Genomic DNA, 12,672 nt, shown 5'->3' with positions numbered 1-12,672 from the left:
AAACCAGTGATTCATGTAGAACAATGAATGAAATGCTGTTAGCTTAGAGACATGTGTGAATTCAACGAAATTTAGGATTGTCCTTATATTTCCTGCAAGCACTTTAACAGCCCGAATTTATTTTTCCGGGAGATAAAGAGGCGGAAGCTACAGGCAGAGGAAAGTAGTGTGATTATAATCAAGAAATTCCAAGTATTCTTTCTCTATTATTTCTACGCCATGAGTCCCTAAAGTTTCTCCATATGTTCTCCGAAATATTACTTAAATGCCATGAAATATAGACTTAAGGAAAAGTAAATGCGCACTAGGTTCATTATCATTTTTCCGGTTTTCAGTAACAGGACAATCTGTCCCATCTCTAGTATTTTCCTTCCGAATCACTACAGAATACGTCAGCAGCATTGTGAAAGGTCCACATTTGTCTACCAACTATCTCCAACTTATTTCCATTTCATTGAACAGAAAAACTTCTGGTATAAACAAAGAAATTTTCGACCAAATGGTAGTTTTCCAACTGTGACGGTGTCGGAAAAAACCGCCCTTGACCCTACTCTTTAAATAGTATAAAGACACCGATGCTGAGGGACTAAACTACTGGCCATTAAATTGCTACACCAAGAACAAATGCAGATGATAAACGGGTAATCATTGGACAAATATATTATACTAGAACTGACATGTGATTACATTTTCACGCAATTTGGGTGCATAGATCCTGAGAGATCAGTACCCAGAACAACCACCTCTGGCCGTAATAATGGCCTTGATACGCCTGGGCATCGCGTGAAACACAGCTCGAATGGCGTGTAGAGGTACAGCTGCCCATGCAGCTTCAACACGATACCACAGTTCATTAAGAGTAGTGACTGGCGTATTGTGACGAGCCAGTTGCTCGGCCACCATTGGCCAGACGTTTCCAATTGGTGAGAGACCTGGAGAATGTGCTAGCCAGGGCAGCAGTCGAACATTTTCTGTAGCCAGAAAGGCCCGTACAGGACCTGCAACATGCGGTCGTGCATTATCCTGCTGAAATGTAGGGTTCCGCAGGAATCGAATGAAGGGTAGAGCCACGGGTCGTAACACATCTGAAATGTAACGTCCACTGTTCAAAGTGCCTTCAATGCGAACAAGAGGTGACCGAGACGTGTAACCAATGGCACCCCATACCATCACGCCGGGTGATACGCCAGTATGGCGATGACGAATACACGCTTACAATGTGCGTTCAACGCGATGTCGCCAAACGCCGATGCGACCATCATGATGTTGTAAATAGAACCTGGATTCATCCGAAAACATGACGTTTTGCTATTTGTGTACAAAGGTTCGTCGTTGAGTACACCATCGCAGGCGCTCCTGTCTGTGATGCAGCATCAAGGATAACCGCAGCCATGGTCTCCGAGCTGATAGTCCATGCTGCTGCAAACGTCGTCGAACTGTTCATGCAGATGGTTGTTGTCTTGCAAACGTCCCCATCAGTTGACTCAGGGATCGAGACGTGGCTGCACGATCCGTTACAGCCATGCGCATAAGATGCCTGTCATCTCGACTGCTATTGATACAAGGCCGTTGGGATCCACCACGGCGTTCCGTATTGCCCTCCTGAACCCACCGTTTCGATATTCTAACAGTCACTGGATCTCGACCAACACGAGCAGCAATGTCGCGATACGATAAACCGCATTCGCGATAGGCTACAGTCCGATGTTTATCAACGTCGGAAACGTGATGGTATGCATTTCTCCTTACACGAGGCATCACAACAACGTTTCATCAGGCAACACAGGTCAACTGCTGTTTGTGTATGAGAAATCAGTTGGAAACTTTCCTCATGTCAGCCGCGCGGGATTAGCCGAGTGGTCAAGGCGCTGCAGTCATGGGCAGTGCGGCTGATCCCGGCCGAGGTTCGAGTCCTCCCTCGGGCATGGGTGTGTGTGTTTGTCCTGAGTACAATTTACATTAAGTAGTGTGTAAGTTTAGGGACTGATGACCTTAGCAGTTAAGTCCCATAAGATTTCAAACACATTTGAAAATTTTTTCCTCATGTCAGCACGTTGTAGGTGTCGCCACTGGCGCCAACCTTGTGTGAATGCTCTGAAAAGTTAATCATTTGCATATCACAGCATCTTCTTCCTGACGGTTAAATTTGGCGTCTATACCACGTCATCTTCGTGGTGTAGTAATTTTAATGGCCAGTAGTGTAACTTGCAGAGTATTACTTTCTGTGAGTGTCTCACTGTAGCTTTCTTTGCGTAGACGTCATGCAACAACATCAGGCAGAATACCTCAGCCGCACGGCTTCTGTCGCAGCACTGGTCACTGGTGCACTTCTGCGACGGCATCCGCACCAGGCGCGCGTCGCAACCCAAACGAACAGGTGGCCCCTTCCGTCGCGAGGTTTCCTGTCGGTGGTGCAAACCGCTGTCGCACCTTGGACAAACCACCTCCAGTCTGTGAACTGTTCGCGTGCCGCCGTGGTTATGGATTACGTACATGGCGAAATCGTGCTATCTAAAACCGATGCCGTGGCAACTGTGGTGCATTACGTGCCATAGATGACAGGACCGACCGACAGTTGCAAAGATGTGTACGGACGGATAAACCTGCTGCTGTTGTGAAACTGGTCGCGCAGATGAACGAAGGTGCTACCAGTGTCTTCTTGCCGAACGTTGAACGAAAGTTGCTGCGTAAGGGCCTCCGCAGCAGGTGTGTGTGGTTCATATACCCATGATGACGTCTCTTCATCGACGACGAAGCCTGGAATTTGCAAGTCTGTACCGCAACTGGACGACCACTGAACGCGACAAATAAATCACGTTTTATGCTCCATCTAACAGATGGTCGTTGGCGACTACGGCGTGAAACGCCTGAAAGTAAACACTCTGCATGCGTTATGGCCTGGGGAATGTTTTCGTGGTGTTCCCTGGACGATATCGTCGTTGAGGAATGCAAAGTGGATCAACACAAGTATGCATCTATTCCTGGGGACCACATTCACTCCCATGTTCAGTTTGTTTTTCGTTCGGCACGAATACATCTACCGTGACGAAATGAACGTCACACAGGCCGCATTGTACGTGCGTAGTTCGGTGAGTACCAGGATGAGTTTGCAGTACTCCCCTGGACACCAATCTCCACGTGTTTAAACCAAATCGAGAAGCTGTGGGACCATCTCGATTGAGCTGTTCCGTCCATGGATCGTCAACCGAGAAATGTAGTGCAGCTGGCCACGGTGCTGATGTCGGTATGGTTCCATATCCTTGTCGGTATGTTCCAGAACCTAAGTGACTCTTTTCCTTCACGTATCGCAGCGGTCCGCGCTGAAAAGGCGTTTATTTAGAGTTTTGACAGTTGGCCACATTAATGTGAGTAGGCAGTGTATAAGGAAATTAATTTATTGGAATAGAAACAAATTGTTTGTTATTTCTACACAGTTGTGATAAAGAACCTTTTTCACAGTAGTTCTCGTCATTAAAAGTCAGTCGAAGTTAGAAATCTTCGTGCGGATTGCAATTCTACCAATGTTTGCTATCTAACGTTACCGTAATTCGGTTATAAAAGATTTAATTTGATATCATATCCATTCCTACAAATACGAACCACATTTGAACATTATCGTCTCTGCAATGGGTTTTCACGAAATCTTTTTGCTTTCATGTGTAATTCATTTTCAATTCAGTTTCTTCATTCGACAGCCCATGTACTAGCATCCTATGGTATTGGATGATCGTCAGTTCCAGGAATTCTTCAGAAGTTTGGCTGCTGAGTAAGGTGATATCGTATATTTTACAGAATTAAGGTGGCTTAATCGAGGCCATATGTTAAAAAGATTATATAGCATAATTAATGAAATCAAATCGTTCACGATATCAAAAGCAAACTCTGTGCCAGAACTTGACTGTGTGTTAGATTTAGCATTGTTAGTCGATATGACTCCTCATTTAGGTGACTTAAAGAGGCGTCTTCAAGGTAGAAAGCGACTTACAGGGTGTCCAGAAAAGGGCTCCCTGATTTCAAAATTAAATATCTCGAAAACAAAGATCGATAGAGGAATGCAGTAAGCGGTATGTTTATTGTGAAAGCTGTAAGAAGTTTATACAGCAGTTTGAAATAATAGTTACAAAAGCTGCTAACAGACGGCGCTGTACGCTGTACAGCTCATATCAGCATACATAAGTGAAATAATCGTATGAAATCAATCTTTGCAAACAATCACATCACAATGTTTTCAAAATGTTCACCATTGGCACTACAGAGGTGGCGCAAACGAAGAATGAAATTCGCCATCACATTTCATAGTGTCTCAACCGAAATGGATTCACATGCCATAGAGATCGCCGATTCAAGCTCGTCCAGCGTGGCGGGATGCTTCGGGTAGACCATGTCTATCTCTGTGCCACACAAAAAAAGTCACAGGGAGTCAAATCCGGCGAATATGGAGGCCAATCCATGCCTGCACCAGTAAATTTGGGATATTCCAAAGCAATGACTCGATTCCCGAAGTATTCCTCAAGAAAGCGAAACACTTGTTCGGTCCGATGTGGTCGGGCTCCATCTTGCATAAACCATTCAGTACCTGGTCGATCCTCTAACGCTTGCTGTGTGGCGACAAATTGTTCACACACACTTGTATTCTGCCCAGCATTAAAGTTTGTTGTTAGTTCCACTACAATTTTCCGTCTGTCTTGTTTCACCAGTCTGCCCATCCTACGACATCCGATATCTGTAATGAGGTGTGGCCACCCAACCTCACGACGTCTAGACTTGGTTTCATCTTGGTTTCGGCAAGTGTTGGAGACACTCACAGTAGCATTTCTTGAACACCCGACAAGTCGCGCAGTTTCCGAAATGCTTGTGCCAAGCCTCCGACCGAGCCAGGTGACGCAGTGGTTAGCACACTGGACTCGCGTTTGGCAGGGTGACAGTTCAAACCCGTGTCCGGTCATCCTGATTTAGATTTTCCGTGATTTCCCTAAATCGCTTTAGGCAAATGCTGGGATGATTCCTTTGAAAGGGCATGGTCGACTCCCTTCCTCATCCTTCCTTAATCCGATGCGACCGATAACACACTGTTTGTTCCCCTCCTCCGAATCAACAAACCGAGTGTGGGTCAAACTTAGATAGATCGTGCTCTTTCCCCATTCTGCACACGGACAGCACGCTCATTGATACTACATGCACCGTGCGTGTGTCTGACTAGCAGTCATTCCTCGCCAGCTGACGCTCCTATCGCCTGGACGCGTACACATCAGTAGTAGGTCGGTGGTCACAACGTTCTGACTAACGGGTGTAAATGTGTGTACTAAACAGCAGGTTTCATTTTCAATAGGCTTCCAGGAGTATCGAAAGAAATACGAAGTATAGAAATCGAAGTTGAAACGTTCCCTTACGGCACACTTCTGTTCTGTACAGGAGTTACTCGCAGCAGCTGAGAAGCTTTCTGTGGAAATTGTTTTTCATTCTTATGCTATCTACATTTTCGTGTTTTATTATTTCTTTAAGTTTTTATTTATATTATTTATAAATTATTATTTATCAGCATTCAATAAACTATGTACAGACTCATTTCATGATCAAGTAGCTTTGACTCACACGTTCCTAAGGATCCTGGTAAATAAATAAGTTAATAGTACACCGGAAAAGTACATGTTATGAAAACTTATTATTATTAGGAACCTCCTTGTAACTGATGTTAGACAGTTATAATCCATAGGTCAAAATGAAACCAAAAGTTCTCAGAAAAGATAAGGTGCCAGGAAGTTTTGTGATAAGCTTTCAACCGAACTGTAAGAGAGAAGGCTGTAAGTACGCATAAGCAGTTCCATTAAAGATTGGTGTTGTGCTGAAGTAAGAGCGTTAATGTCGCCACGGCGAATGGAACATTTCGGCTTGCTACGTGGCTAGAATGTCGCTAGACTTTGTATAGGCTGTCGGCATGAAAGGCCAACAGAAGATGAGGAAATACGCTGGATGAACTGCAGTAAATCACTCGCCAATTTGATGGCGGACAGTAACATCTGATAATCAGTTACACGATTCAGATCCACCAACTCACGGTAGGATACAGATGCTAAGTTCCAATTTGTACCTTTGGTTACCACGTCTACAGGGGCATAGGGATTATAATAGTTTTAGTAACACCGCTATCAGGCGATGAAAGGACGAAGAGAAGAACAGTTGGAGTATTGAGCCGCTGCGCACGTTGGTTAAAGCTAATGTCAGGGTCGAGAACATGGGAAACCACATAAGTCGATGTATGCCACTTAACGACGTGTCACCTTTAAGTCAGGTGGTGAATGATTACGTGATATGAAGAGGGGTACCTGACAATTCGTCCATCTCTTACCACCGGAAGATGAAGGAACCTACTGCCTGAGCACGTGCAGACGATTCTTCGCGTACGGTATCCTGATGTTTATCCGTACTTTGACAAGATGACGCATAACTCCATCTCCTCGATGCGGTACTTGACTGTGTCTCAAGTTGCTGCACTTGTTACCCCTAGAAAAATCCGGTTCTCCACATATCTGTTAGTAAACTGGCTGCAACGAAAGCGCTGATTGATGAACAACTATTTATACTTTCTGTCTTACTTTATTCACAATTTCATTTGCTTCTTTATACTAGGTGCACTTCCTTTTTTGTTTTACTAGCATTTCGCTCACACACTGAGTTTTTGGTTCATGACTGGCTCTGCCCTCCATCGCTCTGTTTCTCATTGGTGCTTATGCCATTGATATGAACTTGTACGTTGAGGGTGGGTAGGGATGGAATTTGGGCTACTTTACACTTGAACTGATAGTAAGCAATTCCTGGTATAGGGTGGGGGACTGGCCGTGTAGAAGAACTCGCCATTTCTACATCACGTGGAAGCATCTAAAACAGAGGTTAGTGACGTAGGCCTGTTTGTTGCTACATGGATGCGTAGAACAACAGAAGCACCTCGCCCGTGCTAGGTGCTGTGTCTGCAGTTCAACGACTGTGAGTCATAGAGACGGCTGTTATTGTCCTGGACAAGAATTTTGGTTGCAGCTCTTGCCGTTACACTGCCGTCATGTTCTTCTGCAGTCCGGCATTAAGCCACTGTCACATTTGAAAGCCCCAAAAACCTGGATACTGTACGATTTCACCATCAGGTCACTATGACTCACTATGAGGTCCCTTTCAAACTGTGATGTGCTGATAATGTTCTCTCATACGAGTGTATGGCATCTCCGTGTCCTTCACAGATACCACTCAACACTGACGCTATTCACGCCCCTTATGTATCCCACATAGTCTGCATACCTGCCAATGTTGTGGACGTCTATGAAGTTGCACTGATATTCCACCATGGCTTCTGGGTGCTTCATTTCTACATCTGCATATACATAGCTACTCTGCAAAGTGCATGGCAGAAATTTCATCGAACCACCTTCGCATTCATTCTCTGTTATTCCATTCTCGAACAGTGCGCGGAAACGGAACACCTATATGTTTCAGTGTGTACTCTGATTTCCCTTATACTCACCATACTCAACATGATTCCCTGAGGTAGTCTTACAAGGCCTTCTGTTGTTCCTTATCTATATAAACTATTTAGGACACATTTTGAGCAGTCGTCTTAGGTTACCTGCAGATGATGCTGTCGTTTATCGTCCAGTACAGTCATCAGAAGATCAAAACCAATTGCAAGACGACATATATAAAAATCAGTATAGTGCGAAAATTTCAGCTGACCCTATATAATGAAAAGTGTCAGGTCGTCCATATGAGTTCGGAAAGGAATCCGCTAAACTTTGATTACAAGATATATCAATGAAATCTAAAAGCCGTAAATTCAACTAAATACCTAGGAATTACAATTACGAACAAATTGGAAAGAACACAAAGAAGATGTTGTGGGGAAGGCTACTTTCCAGTCTTTGGGTACGGATCTTCCGTCGAGCAAGCGGTTATATATGATTGTTGAGTATGGAGCTATTGCATCAGCATACTTTGAAAGGGACGTAATTGATATTGATTCTGCACCGTAGCACTTGCATTTATCTTATGATTTACGTTGCTTCACTGCTCCGAAAATATCTGCTTCTAAGTTACTCATATTGGCAGCTGTTCTTGGTTCGAATTCTGGAGGATTTACTCTGTCTTCTATGGTGAAGGAATGTCGGACTTACTTACTTTACTTTTTCGTGTCCGGAGATTTCAGCTCAATGTCGGGCCAAGCCCAATGTTTCTCTCTTCTCAAGCCATAGTTCGTCAGGGGTACACCTTATGGGGCAGATGGAACACTGTAGAAGGTGTTCCATATCCTGAACTTCATCACAGTCGCATTTGTTGTCTCCTTCGTTCTTGAAGCCCCATTTGACTAGGTTTGCTTTAACTGGTGCTACGCCTGCTCTGATGCGGTTCAGTGTTCCCCAAATCTTCCAGCTTGATGTACTGCCGCTGGGTATTTCTCGTGAGGCAGGGTAGTCCTTCGGAGGCTCGTTCAATTCACTAGTGAGAAATCTCTTGCGGGATTTAAGTCTGCTACGTCTACATGAAGAGCCATGCAGCGGGTGGAGCTCGTCGAAAATCTGTTTAAATTTTTCTGTATGTTCGTGCGCAATTCTTTGGGATTCAGGAGATGAGAATCCAGCTGCTTTGTGTATTTTACCAAGTGGAGTGGGTTTCATGCATCCTGTTGTTAGCCTGCATGTTTCATTAAGGACTGTAGTGACTTTTTTGGCATGTGTAGATCGAGACCATACAGGGCATGCACATTCTGCCGTGGAGAAGCAAAGTGCTTGAGCAGTTGTTCGTAATACAGTCGGACTAGCTCCCCATTTACTATTCTTCAGTTGTCTTAAAAATATTGTTCCTGGCAGCAACGTTATGGCAGGTTTTTTCACAGTGATATCTGCACGTCAGTGATCTATCCAGCACGACAAGAAGGTATGTTGGTTTGTCCGTATGGTCCAGTTTGTTGCCATTCCAGGTGACGTTCAGCTTCCTGTTTGCCTGTTTTGTGCGGAGGTGGAAAGCGCTAACCTGTGTCTTAGATGGATTTGGTTTGAGGGAGTTCTCTTTTTAGTATTCATACATTACGTGTAGCGAGCTTTCTAATTTCCCTTCTACTTCTTCGAAGCTAATTCCTTGCGCTGTAATGGCCAGATCATCGGCATACAAGAAATGGGTAGTGCGTTCCGGTGTTGGTTGATCATTGGTGTATAGGTTAAATAGTAGGGGGGCCAGCACACTGCCCTGGGCGAGACCGTTCTTTTGTCGACGCCATCGGTTTTTTTTTTTGTCCAGCATTAAATACAACTGTAGCAGAGATTCAATTATTTTTGTGAACTGATGATCGTTAAATGTACAGTACAATTTTTCCATGAGCTTTCTGTAGTTGACGGTGTGGCATGCAGAACTTAACTCCACCAATGCTAAACCTGTTATTTGTTTGTTTTCAAACCCTTCCTCTATGTGTTCTGTGAGTGCTACGATTTGACTGGTGCATGATTTCCCTGTAGGGGAATGAGCTTTTGGTTTGCGATATTTGCTATGCGGTTTAGGATTATTCGTTCGTACAGTTTGTACAGATGGCACAGGAGTGCTAATGGGCGGTAGTTCTTCGGTTGACCTGCGTCTTTCCCAAGTTTTAGTAGCGCCACTACCTTTCATTTCCTCCACATCTTTGGGATCTTACACGTTTTTAAGCAATGATTAAAGAGCTGCGGGATCCATTGCTTGGCACTAAGTCCGAGCTGTTTGATCTGTTCCACGCATATATTGTCGACTCCCGCTGATTTCCCGTCTTTCATTGAGTTCATTCCATGATTAAGATCTTTCATGGTAAATGGTATTTCGAACATGCTTGACTCTTGACTCTGAATTCTGCTGATTTTTATTTTCTGACATTTCTTGTTGGGTTTTCCATTTAGTAGAAGCTGATGGGCAATTTGATTTGGTGTTACTGAAGAGCATTGTTTAGCTGTCCCAAAGTCACATGTGGGTCATATCCATTCTTTCCAGAGCTTCGACCCATTTCCTTTGTCTTGATTCACTAATCATTTCCATTAGTGTTTCTCCACATTGGACTACTTATTCACTAAAGGGCTCCTGTTCGTAAAGCATTTCGTACTCCCTCAGGATGTTCTTTGATTCGTCAGAGAGACCTGGGATGAAATGCTCCCTGCAGCTTCGGGGTATGTGTCTTCGAGAAATCTTTTGGAGGGTCTCTACGAAAGTTTGATAATTTTCTGGAATTGGGTATAGATTTTTGATTTCTGCATCCAGTTCCACAGCGTATTCTGTCCATTTAGCTTTTTTAAAGTTGAAGCGTCTGCGGAATCGTATTTTCGTTGTTCTCAAAGCAGCGTATATTTGGATTCCGATAGGTCGGTGTTGTGTTTTAGGAAGAGGTGCGCATGCAGTTTTTAAGCATCGGTCTTCCACGTTTGCGCTTACAAAACCAATATCAGGGTTGTATTCGCGCTTCCAGATATTGCTGCTGAACGAGCATGGTAGCTTGGGATCATGGATCAGGGATAAGTTATTTATTTCCGCCCATTGCTCTAATTTATGTCCGTTGTCGTCTGTATGTTTGTAGCCCCATGATGTGCTGTGGCACTTGAAGTCTCCTAAGATGAACTGTGTTTTCTGGTTGTTGAAGTTTGGCGGCAAAGTCAAATTCAACTTCTTTCTGGGCGGCTTGTATACTGACGTTACAGTGAAGGTGCTACACTCGACAGTCAGTAATTCTATGTTATTGTATGTAGTTCTGTTAGATGATATTATGGCCATCTCAGGTTTTGTGAAGACAGCGCTGCCATATTTAGGATGTGGATTTTCTATGGCTAATTTCATTCCTGGTGTTATTGCCCCTTCTTTCTTGTGTGTTTCTTGTATACACAGTATGTCCCATTTGTGCGTGCGGCAAAGTTGTGATATGATTTGTTGTTTGTTTTTGGTGATACCCTCTACGTTTAGGCTTGCAACCGTCAGAGTTGACTCTGAGAAGGGCCCATTCTTTTTGCTTTTCCGGTGTTGGAAGGATTGGCCGTTGTCTTTTATTGCAACGTTTCCGGGGGACGCCGGCATTTACTGACAGATGATTCTCGGTCTCTTATCTCAGATACTTCACGCGTGGAGGCTCCTTCCTTGTCCCCCGGAATGTCGGAAGGCTGTGTTTGCTAACTCTATTTTTGCAGCACTTTCATCGATAGTGTTTCCATTGCTATCGTGCAGAGAAGACATTGACTGTGTCTTGCCGCTAGCATACTTTATATTTGACCAGAATCTCTTTGAAATTTCTGCAAGGTTTTCATACGAAGTCTCGTTGTGGAAACTATTATAAGCTTCTCACATTAAAGTCTGCGCTAAATGTCGAGCTTCTGTAAAAGATCGCCAATCTTGGGGTTTTTGCATTCATTTGAACTTGGTGTGCTGTTTTCGTTGTTTCTGTAAGTGCCCTGAATTGCTTCGTGTACCATAGGGAACAGCTCCGTCGTTTGTTAATTTATTTGGTATAAATCTTTCAACTGCTGTTTAGACTATTTCTTCGAATTCAAGACACATCTAGTATACAATTACATTGTTAATTTGGTAGGAGTGTAGATCTCTCTGACTAAAACGTCAAGCTAATATTACTTTCATTTTTGAATAAATACATTTTTCGTTTATTCTTTGATGATTTGTGAGTTACGGTATTCAGTCTCGCTAGTACAACCCTGAGTTCACTAATCCCTGTATGCGTTTTGATGCTCGTTATTAGCTCAGGATTATTTGTTGCTAAGATGTCAAGTGTGTTTCCACGACCGTTTAATTCGCGAGTGGGCTCAGGAATTAATTGCTCGAAATACGTTTCTGAGAATGCGTTTAGTGGAAATTTCGGATGATATTTTATGCGTACTTCCGGATTTAAACACGTGCTTTTGTCTACGTGTCCACGGTAAACTGAAGTCACCGCCAACTTTAATTGTATGAGTCCTGTACAAGTTTGAAATTAAACTAAAGTTTCCTTTGAACATTTCTGCAATTGTATCGTCTGAATTGGGAGAATACAAGTATTATTTCATTCCTGTTGCCAAGAATGACGTCTACCAACACTAATTCACAGGAACTATCTACAAAGTACTACAATTTCATTACAACATAAACTACTTCTAACGTCAACAAACACGCCACCGCCAACTGTATGTAGCCTATCCTGTCTGAACACCGTTAGGTTCTTCGCAAAAATTTCGGCTGAACTTATCTCCGGCTTTAGCCAGCTTTTAGTACCTATAACGATTTTAGTATTATTGATTTCTATTAGCACTTTGAGAGCAGGTACTTCCCCAACACAGCAACGACAAATGTTATAAGAAGGTTCGTGGATCTACTATCTATCTGTGTTCGACGTGCTCACTTCGACACCTAACCCTTACTGTGTTTCCCCGAGGCCCTCTAAAAAACCTTCCAGTGCACGCCACAAATCCCGCTACCCGTGTAGCCGCCTCCCATGAGTCACTCGTTGTATTTGATGCCATTGAACAGTATGTAGATGACTTGGACTAGGCTCTGTGAGCCGTGGGCCGCGGTTGAACGATCAAGGATCGGAACTTCTACGCATCGTGTTTAGTGTCATATGAAGTTTATGCCAAAACACATCGTCACTTTTGTGATGGTGAAAGACATCGCCTCACTAATGATATTGCTCACAACTGTATA

At 43.7% G+C, this 12,672-nt stretch overlaps 1 protein-coding gene across 1 annotated transcript in view; it reads right to left on the bottom strand.

The window, feature by feature from the left end:
- The window catches only part of LOC124722415, a 397,391-nt gene that overhangs the window by 139,697 nt on the left and 245,022 nt on the right, over positions 1 to 12,672 (bottom strand). The window lies entirely within an intron of this gene.

This window comes from Schistocerca piceifrons, chromosome X (assembly GCF_021461385.2).
Source record: "Schistocerca piceifrons isolate TAMUIC-IGC-003096 chromosome X, iqSchPice1.1, whole genome shotgun sequence".
In the NCBI taxonomy this organism is placed as follows: Eukaryota; Metazoa; Arthropoda; class Insecta; order Orthoptera; family Acrididae; genus Schistocerca; species Schistocerca piceifrons.
The sequence above is the reverse complement of the archived record's forward strand: the minus strand, read 5'-3'. Positions and strand labels throughout refer to the sequence as shown.